The following is a 14,496-nucleotide window of genomic DNA, read 5'->3' as shown; positions in this document are numbered from 1 at the left end:
TGCAAATGACTAATACACTTAGGGTCCATACTGATGATGAAATTAATAATATAAGTAAAGATGATCCACCACTTTCCAGAGGCTAATGGTGATGGGTCCCAAATTTGTTTGTTACAAACAAAGGTACGTTACGCAAAGTTTAGCGAGAGGCTGTGACGCCACTTTGTCGTCGTAAAGATGCTGTCGTGCTCAAAAAAGCGACTATCATTATTCTTTATCCGCTTCACGCTCCATCGGCGAAAAACCTAACAAAAGCAACTACCGGGCGATTGACCGCCGCCGACGCAACTTCGAATGCTTCCGGGGACAACAAGTTCATGGCTGAAATTGCTATTCACTAATTTTCAGATATTCCTGGCGAAATAATTGACTGGTTAATTTTCCTTTTCAATTAACCCTTCCAAACTCTGCCGCATATAATAGGCGCGTATACCGCTTCGCACATCCCCGCAGCTGCCAGCCTGCAATGTGTAGACACACCGCGCGCACATATGATCTCGCTTCATTACAAAAAGCTTTGCAGGCGAGGAAGTCGACACACGCCTTGAAAAGTGTATAAAGTTTCTCGGCGCGCGCCGTGTCTTCATCAGTTTTGCAGGCCTTGACACCGGCTCTCGCTGCAGTTCAAGGCCGCGCGCAGCTCCGAGCTCTGGGATCCTTGACGCGCGAGGACGGGGAAATTCGAGCTGCGCAGGACCCTCATCGCGACGAGAGTGTAGACACTCTCGCGCATTCGTGGGGCCACTGCGTGGAAGATTCGCGGGCTTGTTACGTCGAATAGCACAATAAACGGTCTAACGAGTGCGTTGCATGCGATTATATGCGCGTCCTTCGTTATCGTTCGGCGTTACACTCTTGTCGTCGCGTATGCGGCGCGTTGAGGTACATCGCAACTCGCGATAACAATAGCAGCGATTCGTCAACGTTGTACGAATAGCGATCGAAATTATGCGATTCAGGCAATCTCTCGTGATCATCGGATAACGTTGGGATTATTGGATAACGCCAACGGATATTTGTCAAACGCAATCGGATGCGTGCTTTTCAGATAACTTTAATAAGATTCCCGATGTGCCCGAATTCCATCAGCGCTCATTTCCACGCAAACGAGGCCACAAACGCCACAATCGAGCGATGAATTCGACAAAAAGGCTGAAGCACTCTCCAACTCCGAATTCAAACGATTGGACAATTACTCCTTTTAGTAGAATCGTAAAGCACGCGTGCTTCGTGCTATATGCAATGCACAGCGCGAACCTGCGGCGAAACTGTGTCAAACCGACCAAAGCAGCAAATACTAATAACAGCGATAATGAAGGTCGCGCGCGATACGCCACAAGAGTATAATACCTGCATTCGCTTTCGATATAGCTACATACAGAAGCGAGCCGCGTAAACGACGATTGAATAGAGAGAACGCCCCCGAGCGGACCGCCGTCGACGCGGCTGTGTGTTCTGCGGCGCACAAGGTCTCGCAACTCGTCTATCCTATACAACCGCAAACGATGAATTACTGAAGGGCCGTCTCTATGCGCTCGCTGTGTATTCCGGCGGGTGTAGGCTAGCTGCTCTCTCTCTCTCTCTCTCTCTCCGCAGTTATCTCCTGGGCCCTGACGTAACTCGAATCTGGAATTCTCCCAAAGCGGGTGAATGCGGCGACCTTGAACTGCGCACACCTGTGTACACCCTTCGCCTGTTGATAATTGACTATTTTTCTCTGCGATGCAGGTTCTGCGACTTTTAAACTTTTTCTCTTTTTTTATTTGACTGTGCTCATCTCTAGGTTCTGCAGACTTATATTTTCCTTTCAGCTGAGATGCAGAGCTGACGTGGAAAATTGTTCTGTTTACCAGGTATAATGTGCAGTTCAAAACTGTTCTTGACTATTTTTAGTCTTTGGATGTTAATGACGAATGCAGTTTTGCCGGAAGAAATTTAAAGATGCGCGGATGGACAATTAATTTTAATCGCAAAGACATAGCGCCATCCAAGCGCGGACATCCTTCTTGGCGATTCAAATAAAACTTGCAGAACATAAACGTTCAAGCGCAATGTCAGCATTATCTCAATTGCATACAAGCATACTGTAAAATGATACGCCAGAAAACTTTGTTTTAACGAATGATGTTTTATTAATCAAAACTATAATGATTCTACACTTGAAAAACTCGACCGCGCGCAATGAATTCTCGCAAACATCTGGCTTTCTTTTTTCCGTAGTTTGGTTCGCCGGGCAACGAGCGATCTTCACTTACTATTGCTCTACCGAACAATCTTTTTCGCTTGTCTTGTAACGTTCAAAAACGTTCTTTTACTCAAACGACCTCTTTCTTGAAGTTTCTTGACTCTTAAGGTCCATGCACACCTCTATAAAGAACCTTACGTACTTACATTTTATATAATATACAAGTCTAAAGTGCCTGTACGCTATCTACCTGGGGAGAGGCCAACCCAAAACTGTTATATACTTTGGCGAACTTGACCGTACTGTGTTTAATAACACCCGTTATATAGCGTACAATTCACAGACACGCAAAATGGCAGATTGCTAATGATCATCATCATCATATGTGAGTCACTTTATCTCGTGAACGACGCATGGCGTAGCCCAGAAAGCGCGAGGCCGAAACTGATTGCCACTACTCAAGTATACATGAAAGCACACGCGTTTACGTGCTTTCCTTGCCTGCTATTTGCACTAAGTCTCTGCGTATTTCCATACGGAGATGGGATGAAAATGAAACAAGACGTTCTTATGTTTATTCCAGTGAAAAAAAAATTGAACAATGCTTCACTCTAATAAAAGATGATCCTGCACTGAGAAATTCTTCAGATAGCTGCTGCACCTAGTATGAGCAGCAACTGTACTATGAGATTTGCGTATCAGCTCACCCAATTTTAGGAGCGCTGCTGCCCGAAAACGCGATACCGCTGGTGTCCCAAACATACGTACTTACAAAACGCACTCTCTAAATGTACGAAAGAGTGAAAAATCAATCTAATAGAGTCAAATATCACTCTTTTGAGAACAAAAAACTGAGCCAGTCGGAATAGAGTGAAAAGTAACGTGCTTCAAGAGTGATTCATGTCACTCAAATCTATAAGTGACATGATATTTCTACTAATACTACAAACCTAACCAAAAAATAATTAAAAATGTAATGTATGATTTAGTATAGAGAATTAAGGGGATGTCGTCCCAAAAGCTTCGCAAATCCGCCACAATTTCCGTCGCAATTCGCGGAAAAATTAATAGTATTAGGAGGAGATTTCAGACAAATTCTTCCAGTAATTAAACATGGATACCGAAACTCTATCATAGAAGAAACAATTAAATATTCAACTTTGTGGCCTCTTTTTAAAATCTTGAAGCTCAATAAAAATATACCTTCGAATAATGTAGAATTTTCCTCTTTTTTGTTAGAAATAGGAGAAGGTAAAGTCGATACATTTGAAATTCCTCAAAAATGGAAAACTACCGATGTTTGCAATGAAATTTATGCTTCCGTTAGTAGCGTGATCTTAGCTCCTCATAATGAAGACATCAAATTTTTAAATAACAAAGTTCTAAAATTATTACATGGCGAATCAAAGACATATTATAGTGTAGATTATGCAACACATAAAGGAGTAGATCAAACAGAGGAAAATATTCATTTAAATTATCCAGTTGAAATGTTGAATAATATCAGAGAAGGTTTTCCACATAAACTTAATTTGAAAGTAAATGCAATAGTGATGTTAATTAGAAATTTAAGTATTACAGATGGTTTATGTAATGGCACTCGTTTAAAGATTACCAAATTATATGAGTATAACATTGAAGCAGAAATAATTACAGGCGAAAACATTGGACAGAAAGTTTTTATACCGAGAATAACACTAAACACCGAAAATTCATCTTCGTTTCCATTTACTCTTTTTAGAAAACAATTCCCAATCATATTAGCGTTTGCCATAACGATAAATAAATCACAAGGCCAAAGTTTTGATTCAATAGGAATTTTTTTGAAACGACCATTGTTTTCACATGGTCAATTATATGTTGCATTATCTCGATGTCGAAATCCTGATAATATACGTATTCAGAATGAGTCAGGTGAATCAATACAAAATATTGTTTGGAATTAAATTTTAAATATTTGATTCAAAACTGTTTAGTCAATTCTTAGGGTTTTCGATCATAGAATAAATTATTATTCAATTTTTTTATAGATTTTTTTCAAATAAAAGACATGTATTTATATTAACTTCTTGCTGCTTTTCAATTTCGAATTTTAAAATCATTTTGTAGACATTCAAATTAGTATGCATATATAATTCTTTTTAAAATTATTTTACAAGAATCATCAATATACACAATGCAGAACAAAACAGAAACATAAATGATCGTTTAATAACAATAATGAATTAATTTCATATTATTATAGGACATGATATAATAATGTCTAATTAATTTATAAATATTAAATGATTATTTAACATATTTACTTAATTATATCATATTTTACGTAATTCAAAGGCGAAAAATTTAATTTAAATACAAAACTGATTTGATAACAAATTGATTAATATCCATTATTTTTAACAAGATATTATTTAGATTAAATGCATAAATTAAAAATATTAAAAATTTATAAAGATTGTAAACTTTTTTTAAGTAAATATGTTTCTGCAGGATGGAGGATGGTATTAGGTGGAGTCTTAGGGGAAGAGGACTGGTATCTAAGACTCCCGTGGTTATATGGCTCTAGGCGATGATTCCACGGTTTTTTATTAAATTATTATATAAAAAATTCAAACTGTTAACAATAGATAATTTCTAACTTGATATATATCCAAATCAATAGTATAATTTTATTTACTAAATGAAACTATTGTTCATAGTAGCCTTTATTTTGTATAATTATATCATGTCATATAATTACGTAAAAGAATTGGCGAATTTTTTAAATAATAATTTAAGAAAAACAAATCAACGCGCCTGAAACACATTGTATATCCATATTATAATGTGCTTCTGACAGTACCTCTTGGGTGGTGTGGAAATCTGTCGTTATTATCGTCTCAATTTAAACTTTAACCCATCGTTATACCATTTTTCCAATAAAGGAAATTTTGTCGATCTTCTTAATTTGATTATAACACATCATTATACCATTATTAAAAAAATGGAACTTTTGAAATCTTTTTGACTAAGTTTTATAATAATCATTTTAATATTAATAAAATTGATTTAAGGGGGGCCAACGGAGGGGATGCGGAGGGGCTTGCGGAGGGGGTGTGGAGGGGCTAGTGGAGAGGCCAGCGGAGGGGGTGCGAAGGGGGCTGAGGGGCGCGGAGGGGTTATTGACATAAATTTACACATGCATCTATATAATGTAGGAAGATATATATATATATATATATATATATATATATATATATATGTATAAGCTATATGATTTATATATCATACTAGACTTGGCGCAGTGCGCTGCGCGCACTGTAGTAGACTATTAATTCATTAACTTATTAAATGAAATATAAATGCTTGATTGATATTTTTAATATTTGTTTTCTATCACGGAAATATATCAAACTTTACAATATATGATTGATTTCGCGCTCATATAAATTTCAAAATTGCCGCGGTTTCGTCGCCAGCTTCCTTTTAAAATTTTAAGGTTAAGTATGTCTCAACTAAGTTTGTGTCAACGTTCACATCATGTTTCTTTTTGTAACAATAGTAATATTTACAATATAGAATATTATAAATACACAAATTATAATTTGATATGTATTATAGTATTATGTATTATAGTATTACATTTTTAATATTAGAATCAATTTTAGAAATCAGAAACATATCAAAAAATTCTAACGATACTTTTGACGCATGTGTACTGCATGAGCCAATCATATTGACGCATTCTTGGCTTCACTTCATCCAATCATGACTTTTTTATATAGAGATTGTGTAACTTTTATTAGTACATTACGATACTAGTGGCATATGATCATATGATGAAATAAGAAAAAACTATTGAAAACAGTTCTGAAGCATTATCCAGCAAGCGGAAGCCCTGATTTCAACATATGCACCATGCTCAAATGAAACTTAAATGTGTATATATATATATTGTTGAAGATAAACAAACTCAAATATAGTTTTCTTCTTTCACACCGTTTTCTATTTTTAAAATATGAACCATCAATGCATTTATATTTATGCAAAATAAAATGTACATACCTAATGATTTGTTTGAATCTTTCGACAAGGAGTTTGAGTACTTTATTTCACAGTTTAGTGCCATATTCTCAAGTTGCTTCAACTACTTACCTTTTTCATGGCTTTGCGACTACCCAATTAGAAATTGTGTACGGCACGCCGAAGGTATAATTAGGCCCTGAGTTGGCATACCTGAAGTGATCTTAAGGTTAATTTTCATGCATGTAACGGGGGGCAGGTACGGCCCGGATCTGGCTTGCACAGCTTCAAATTATACGCAAAATCGCCTAAATGTAGCGGAGAATAAAATAGAATCTGGGAAATACCTTGGAGCAGTAGGAATCCTAAAGTTATTATATTATTTTAAGGTTAGATATCTGGTTGAATGTTAGATATTTTGCTAGAAATATAGATATTAAAAAATGTATAACAATTTAAAAAGATTATCTCAAAGTAGTTGCTTGAGAATTCAAAATTATCGCCTAAAACGAAAAATAATTGAATCTGAAAGTAATTCTGTATGCTCCAGTAAAAAACCGTACATGCAAGATATAAATGAAGAAGAATCTACTCAGCCAAAAAAAAATTGGAGCAGTAATACAACCATTTATTTTGCAATCTGATCAACTGACAACTGATCAATTAATTGTTCAATCTAATATAGGTTTAACTGAAGAATGTCAAAAAGAAAGTGTTTTTGAAACTGTAGTTTGCAAAAGCAAATGCGACACAGAAGATCTATAGATAAACTTTGATAGATTTTCTTCAGACAGTGATACGGATAGTGATCATTTTGATGATAGTGATGAACGTGAATGTTCAAATAAAGCTGATGGTGTAGCTATCGATTGCGAAGCTTTTGGTTCTGATAAATTGGATATTGCTGAAGATTTGAGAGTATGGAGTAAAAAGTTTATTGTTTCGTATTCACGTGTTGATCGTCTTCTATCAGTATTAAGTATCCTTATCACTTAAATCTTCCACTGTCATCTAAAACACTCATGAAAAGAAAATACCAATCAAAGCATGAAATTAGAAAGTTTAATCCAAATGCTATGGGTGATGATTCAGAATATGTTTATTTTGGAATTGAAAAACAGTTAAAGCGCATCGCCAACCCCAATTTACACAAGGATAAAGCTTTGAAACTTTAATTATATTTTGATGTTTTGCCTCTTTATAACTCAAGTTCAAAGGAATTCTGGCCAGTTTTAGGAAAAGTATAAATAAATAATAATTTATATCATCCTTTTGCAGTAGCTGTTCATTGTGGTAAGGGTAAACCAAAATGTGTCAAACTATATTTAAAGGAATTTACTGAAGAACTTAATAAACTTTTGGATACTGGAATCGACATTGATGAAAAGCATTGTACTATTACTGTTATGTGTATGATTCGTGATCGTCCTGCTCGAGCATTTTTGAAGTGCATTAAAGGCCACACCAGTTATTATGCATGTGAGCGAGAATAGAATAGAATAGAATATCAGTTTATTGTTGACTAAGGACTCAAGGTCCATGATAGCTAATGCCATGATACAGAAGATTTATACATAATCATTGTCAGAGACAAAGGGCATGTAGGCCCCTTACAATAGTTAATTAAGAAAATACAGTTAACTTAATATAAAATCTGTAAACTGAAATATTTAAATATGTACAATAACAATTAAAAGGTGAAACAACGAAAACAAATACAGTGACAAACACTAGAGTAACAGATATGAGCGCAATATTTACAAACAAGTTTACAATTTAATTAAAAATTGTATTAATTTATGTAAACAAGAGAGAGAGAGAGAGAAAAAGAGAAAGAAAGACAGAGAGAAAGACAGAGAGAGAGAGAGAGAGAGAGAGAGAGAGAGAGAGAGAGATGGATAGATAGATAGTTTATTTAGTGACTAAGGACTCAGGGTCACATTCTAGTCACGCATCATTGCATTTTCATACAATTGTGCTTCAAATCAGCAGCGTAGGGTATACTAACCCATAACAATCTTGAGCCATTCATTTAATGGTAATCTTCTTTAGGCCCAATTCGGTGTTCTGGAAGAATCTCGACGATGCAGGATCTGGATCGCTTTCGGCCCGAAGGATACATTGAGAAGCCCTAGATGATTTAACGTGCAGTTCCTGCTTACGCTCACCTACACGCCCCCCCCCCCCCCCCCCCCCATGGGGCTTGGGGCCGAGATATGCTCGGCCAACGCGTCGCGGCTCCACCGTGAGCACGGTTTAAGGAATGCACAAGACATTTCACCCGAAACCGCGCCCTCAGTTTCACCACGACTACCGATTTTCCCCTTGGCTGGCAAGGCCGCAGGGAACCCTAGGTGGGGGCCGGGACCCATCCAATCCTTAACGGCTCAGCGGGCCGCTCCCCGAGTTGAGACCGCAACTCACACGTCGAGGCCAGAGGAGAGTTCCAGACTCCGATGGCGCAGAGCACCCTAGGAGCCTTTTACTCAATTCCGGCCTCTAGCCCTAAGCGAGATAGGCTGTAACCACTGCCACCATGAGTCCATACCCAGTGACCGGGGCGTGGCGGACGTAGTCCCCTCCGTGGGCCTTCCGGTCGCCCGTGGTACTGTTTAGCCTCTGGTATGAGGGCCGATAGAGGTCTTGCCATCTCGGCACCGGCAAGCCAGCTCGGGTACGTGGGTACGCCAGATCCAAGGATACCAAGGTGTCCCCCTGCGTTTTAGGTGTTTCCCACGTGGAGACACCTCATCTGCCCACGCCAGGTTCATTTTCCATTCTCGCAATGACACTCTCTCTCATACTGTATGCTTGCTCCACAAATTCACACATTTTCTCATAAGTTTCTTTCGAACCTAACACACCATTTACGTTATATTCACCGTTCATTCCCACACTTATACCCATAGCATTCAGATCTCTAAAACTTTCATACATATCACACCTGCACAATACATGCTCCCAATCCTCGTTCCCATTTCTACATACACACTCTGCACTGTCTTTTAACTTTCGCTCCTGCAGGAAGGCATTAAGGGTTCCATGTCCAGTTAGGATGTATGCCACCCTAGGACTGAGCTCAAAAGCGCTTGTCCTTCCTACAAATCTCACATTCCTGATAAATTTCGTTGTCACTCTTCCTTTCACACTTCTATCCCATCTATCCTGACATATATCATACACTCTTCTCTCGATACTCTATAACACTTCCTTATGGTTACCCTGGTGTGCTTCTTCATTATTCAAAACATCCATCTCATTCATATCCTTATCCTTTTTTACTTTGTAAACATTTGCTCTCTTTATACACTCCAGATCCCACGGAAGCCATCCAAGTAGAACCTGCATGGCCTCCGTGGAGACCGTTCTGCACACATTCAGACAGGCATACATTACACACCGCATCGCACTGTTTACTGCATTCCTCGCATACTCACGTTTCAAGCACTCATACCATGCACTCGCGCAGTACGTTACTTGGGGCAGGTACGTCCCCTTAAGCACCAAGTGCGAGGCAGCACGTACCAGCCCCCATTTTCTCCTTAATACACGCTTAAACTTATGCACACTTTTAGCGATCTTCTATTTCATACCCAACACGTGTTCTCTAAAATCCATCATTTTTACGCCTAAATATTTTACACTCTGCACATACTTGATTCTCTTCACCTCTTGATTTAGTCTTATCCTAACATTCCTATTATTCGTTACATACTTCCCTTTTAATAACATACACACAGTTTTCTCCTCAGACACACTTACACCCATCTTTTTACCCCACTTATAAACAATTCTCATGTACTTCTCAATTTTACTTTCAACCTCCATCCTAGTCATGCCTTTTACTACAATCGCTACGTCATCAGCAAACGCACACACGTTCACACCACTTTGCTCTAGTTCATTTAACATTCCATTCATGCTAAGGTTCCAGAGTGGAGGACCCCCAATTGATCCTTGGGGGCACCCCCTGGAAACTTCCTTCCAGACTTCATCCATACTAGTTTTCATGCATACCATTCTGTCTTCAAAATAGTTCCTCCATATTCCCAAGTCATTTCCAACGCAGCCATACTCTTCAAGGGTAGCCATGATTGTTCTCCACAGGAGAAAATCGAAGGCTCCGTTGAAGTCAACAAAGACACCAAACACATACTTGCTTTCTGACATATTAACATACTCTTTTATACGCGACCAAGCGTCCTCACATGATTTTCCTCTTCTAAACCGAAATTGACATTCATTCCATTTCCCATTCATTACATTCATCAAACGCCAAACCTTCATTCTTTCTTGGACCTTCCCTGGCCCGGTAATAGACTGATTGGTCTATAAGACCTAGAGAAGGTCCAATCCTTATCCTTACTCTTGAGTAGCACGACTACTTTTGCTCTCTTCCATTCATTCGGGAAATAATATTCATTCAAGCAAGAGTCATACATCGCTTTCAGAAAACCTGGGATCGCTCTGTGAACCCGAACTATCATCTCATTCATTATGCCATCCATACCCGGTGATTTATTCATCTGCATACACTTCACAGCCATGCTTAACTCATTCCATTCATATTCACTTTTACCCATGTTCACGGCCTCAGGGGCCCGCTGAGCATTCGGTGGTCCTTCATCTCCGTCAGGAGAGAAGAACTCGTCGAGAAGAAGGCCGGCAGTTTCACTCCACGAAGTTGTTAGACTTCCATCTGCCCGCCACAAACTCGCAAGTCCCTCCCTCCCTGCGCCCTCACATATGCGCATGATTGACCAGGGGTCCCTGTTGCCTCTCACTCTCACGCATCTCCTCCAGTCATCTTCCTTCGCACTTTTTAACATTCTCGCATAATCCTTCTCATTTTTCTTCCATTCCGCTTTTATTTCTGATTCATTCTCTTCACGTTTGTTTCTTACGTTCTGATACTTTTTCCTCAAAAATCTCACACTCTTTTTCATACATTCCAGCTCCTTACTCCACCAAGCCACTCTATTCACTCTATGTTTCACTCTCTCAAAGCATTCATCATTTACTCTAATTATTCATTCATTCATCTTTTTCACTTTCTCGCTTGCAGACAATTACAAAAATTCACCATACCCGTATTCATGCGCAATCTCCTTCAGCCTCGTAACATATTTCCCCCATGTGCCAGGTTTCATACGCCATCTTGGGTCCATTCGCACTTCATTCATCACATTTCCATCCATATTCTGATTCACATCAAACATTCTCAACAACAACGGATTGTGATCACTTAACGTCCATTCATTTTTCACACACCATTCAAATCTGCATTCACCGCCGAAACCCCCAGCCAGGGTGACGTCTATGTAACTCCGACCTCTGGGACCATCGAAGGTGAAGCTCTCACTCGGCTCATTTAGAACATCCACATCCCATTCGCTGCCAAGAATCCAGTCTACTAATCTTTTCCCACTTGCACCTCTCATCGTATCATCAATCTGCCCCTTTGCATACCAAAATTCACTCGCTGCATTTGCATCCAGACCCACTAATATTCTTTCACCTTTCAGACACTCAAAGAGTTTGTCCAGATATTCTGAAGATCACACCGTATCGACCTTTCACACTCACACATACAGCATTCTCGTGGACAAGATTTTCCATTACCATGCATACAGATTCAGGGTCATTCACACGCTCGCACATCCGAACGCAACCACCTCCTTGGACAGTTACCACACTTGATCGTTTCCCTACAATCGTTTTCCACATGCCCACTCATACAATATTTAATGCAAACCCTCTCCCGCTTACAATCTCTTGTTCTATGCCCGTAGTCAAAACAGTTAAAACATCTTCTTACACTCTCAAACTCATTCACTCTATACGACAGCCAGTTCATGTACAATCTTCTTTCATTCATCAATTTCATTTTTACTCTTGGGGACACTTCAATCACAACATTGCTTACACTCGATCAATTTTTCCACTCCTTTCCAACAAAATTGTTGTGCTCTTCTTAAACTCTTCTACACTCACACAGGCTCTCAGGTTTTTAGTATACATGTCGTCCAGGAGAGTTTGGTCCGTTACCTCATTTGGTAAGTCATAAATTATGACTTTTGGACCAAACCTCCTTGCCTCTCCCGCCTCCAGACCTACACTTTCAAAGTTTGCCTCATTTAGAAGTTTTTTTACATTTCGTCTCACTTACAATTTCTACAGCCACTCCGTCCTTTACATTCCTCACGGCTTTTACTCTGACATCCACATTCTTACTAATCTCACTCATTCCTTACTTTCTCACATCCACACTGATCTCTTTCTCCTTTCCTTTCACGATCACGGCGTACGTGGGCTGAACTGGCATTACCACTTCCATTTTTCCCAATTTCTCAAACACGTACTCGCACACATTCTTGTTCACATTCAACTGGGACAGCATAAACGATCTTATCTCGCTTGCTAGCTGTCCCACTAACTCCACGGTTGCACCACTCGCCGTTTTACAACTCTTTGCTGCATCTATACCATTCCCTTCACCATTCGTTTGGTTTTCATTCCCGCGATTTTCCACCTGGTCAACCAAGCGTTTCAGCTTCTCCTCCTCCTTTTTCTTCCTTTCTTGCTCCTTTCTCTGCTCTTCTAATCTCTTATTCCGCACCGATAGCTCTTGTTGTCGTTTCTCTTCCTCTTTTCTTTTCTTCTCTTCGTTACTGCTTCTAGCTTCAGCCTCCTTCTTCCATTTCTTATTCTTCTTGTTCGTGACCTTTCCTTCCTTTCCCTCATTTCCCGTTCCCATGTCATGATTTTTTCAGATCTTCTTTGTTCTTTCTCTCTCTCTTTCTCTTTGTCTGTCTCTCCTCCCTTTCTCCGTTCCCTTCGATTCACTCGGCACTGAGACGCTGGCAAGTCTAGAATCCGACCTAGATCGAGATCTAGACCGCGCATCCCCCACCGAGCTACTTCGAGACCCTGAAGAGATACTGAAGATTCTCCTTCTACTTCTCGTCCCCTTATCCTTCGACTCCATCCACTTAACTTGTTCCGAGGCTTCATTTGATTTTTCCATCATCTGGTTCGTACTACCCTCCCTTATTGGGCAAGCCCGTACGGGGGCATTCAATTCTAGGTACGGTCAGAAGGTCCACCGGGGTTAGGCCTTACCCAGGTAAGGCGAATACACCACGCCAGCCGCCACAGCCAGCGTGGGGGTGGTGGGCTTGGGACTCCTCACCCAGGAGCCATTCACCCCATAGCCACCCACCTGAGCGTAGGATTAGGGGGGGGGGGTTATAGAGGACCCCACCTCGCGGCCGGGCGATTAAGCCAAGCCCCCGTTCCCTACACCGCCAACGTACCAACGCCACGCCCTGCGAAGGTTGTTGAAGACGGTGCAAGGATTACGGGTTAAGCGACGGCGCTCATCGCTTGGGACTAGGAACCCCGGGGTCGTCACGCCCGGTGGCTTCAGATCCAGCGCTCTGGTTCGCGTTCCCACACTTCTCAGGGTCTCCTTTCCGCTTTCGCGGACCGGTTCCTGAGAGTGGGGTCGGCTAGCCGAAGCACCGGTCCTCCACCACTTCCTGGGTTTGGATCACTTTGGCGGGACAGGAGCTCGCTTGCGCAAACTCCTGAACTCGGGCCCCCTCGGCGCGACAAAATTTTTCCTCAGACAAGACAGGGCGGCGTAACATTTACCGGCAGTTATGGTGCACTGCTCCTTCGTGGTTAAGCAGTTGTTGAGGGAAACGCCCAAAAGCTTAACCGTCTCGCAAGGCTAGGCGGCAAACGCATGCTCTGTAATTTAGCCTCGAAACCGCGGGAGCTAAACCAGTGAAAAAAAATTGTAAATTGCTGGAGATCTACCTTACTTGAAAACTTTGGGCTTCGTTTTCTATTAAAATTGGAGAAAAAATGCTAGCTTAGACAGGTGATTATGGGTTCGACTTGCTATCCTTTTTTTTACATTTATGTATCCTGACAAGTGTAAAAAAACTTTCTCCGGTGAGCGCGTCCTCAAAAATGTAAAGCTTAGATTTTTCGACCGAGAAGGTCCGACTTCTCGTAAAATTGCTCACACGTAGGTAATTTTAGGTTGATACAGTGAGGTGGTCACATTATGTTTCATCTTGGAAACTCAGTATGCTATCTTCGGAGATTTCTTCCCCTGATGGCGGGTGAATTCTTAGCAATTATTTGCCTATTCTATGATATCCCAAATTCAATCAAAATAATTTCACAAGCCGGCTGATGCGCAATCAATCCGACGGTTCGCAGCCGTTAGTCTCACACAAGTCTCCGTCAGAAATAGAAATGCCGCGCGTAACGCACCAACGCTTTCTCCTCGT

This window comes from Nasonia vitripennis, chromosome 5 (genome assembly GCF_009193385.2).
Source record: "Nasonia vitripennis strain AsymCx chromosome 5, Nvit_psr_1.1, whole genome shotgun sequence".
NCBI classification, from domain to species: Eukaryota; Metazoa; Arthropoda; class Insecta; order Hymenoptera; family Pteromalidae; genus Nasonia; species Nasonia vitripennis.
This window is presented reverse-complemented; position numbering follows the sequence as displayed.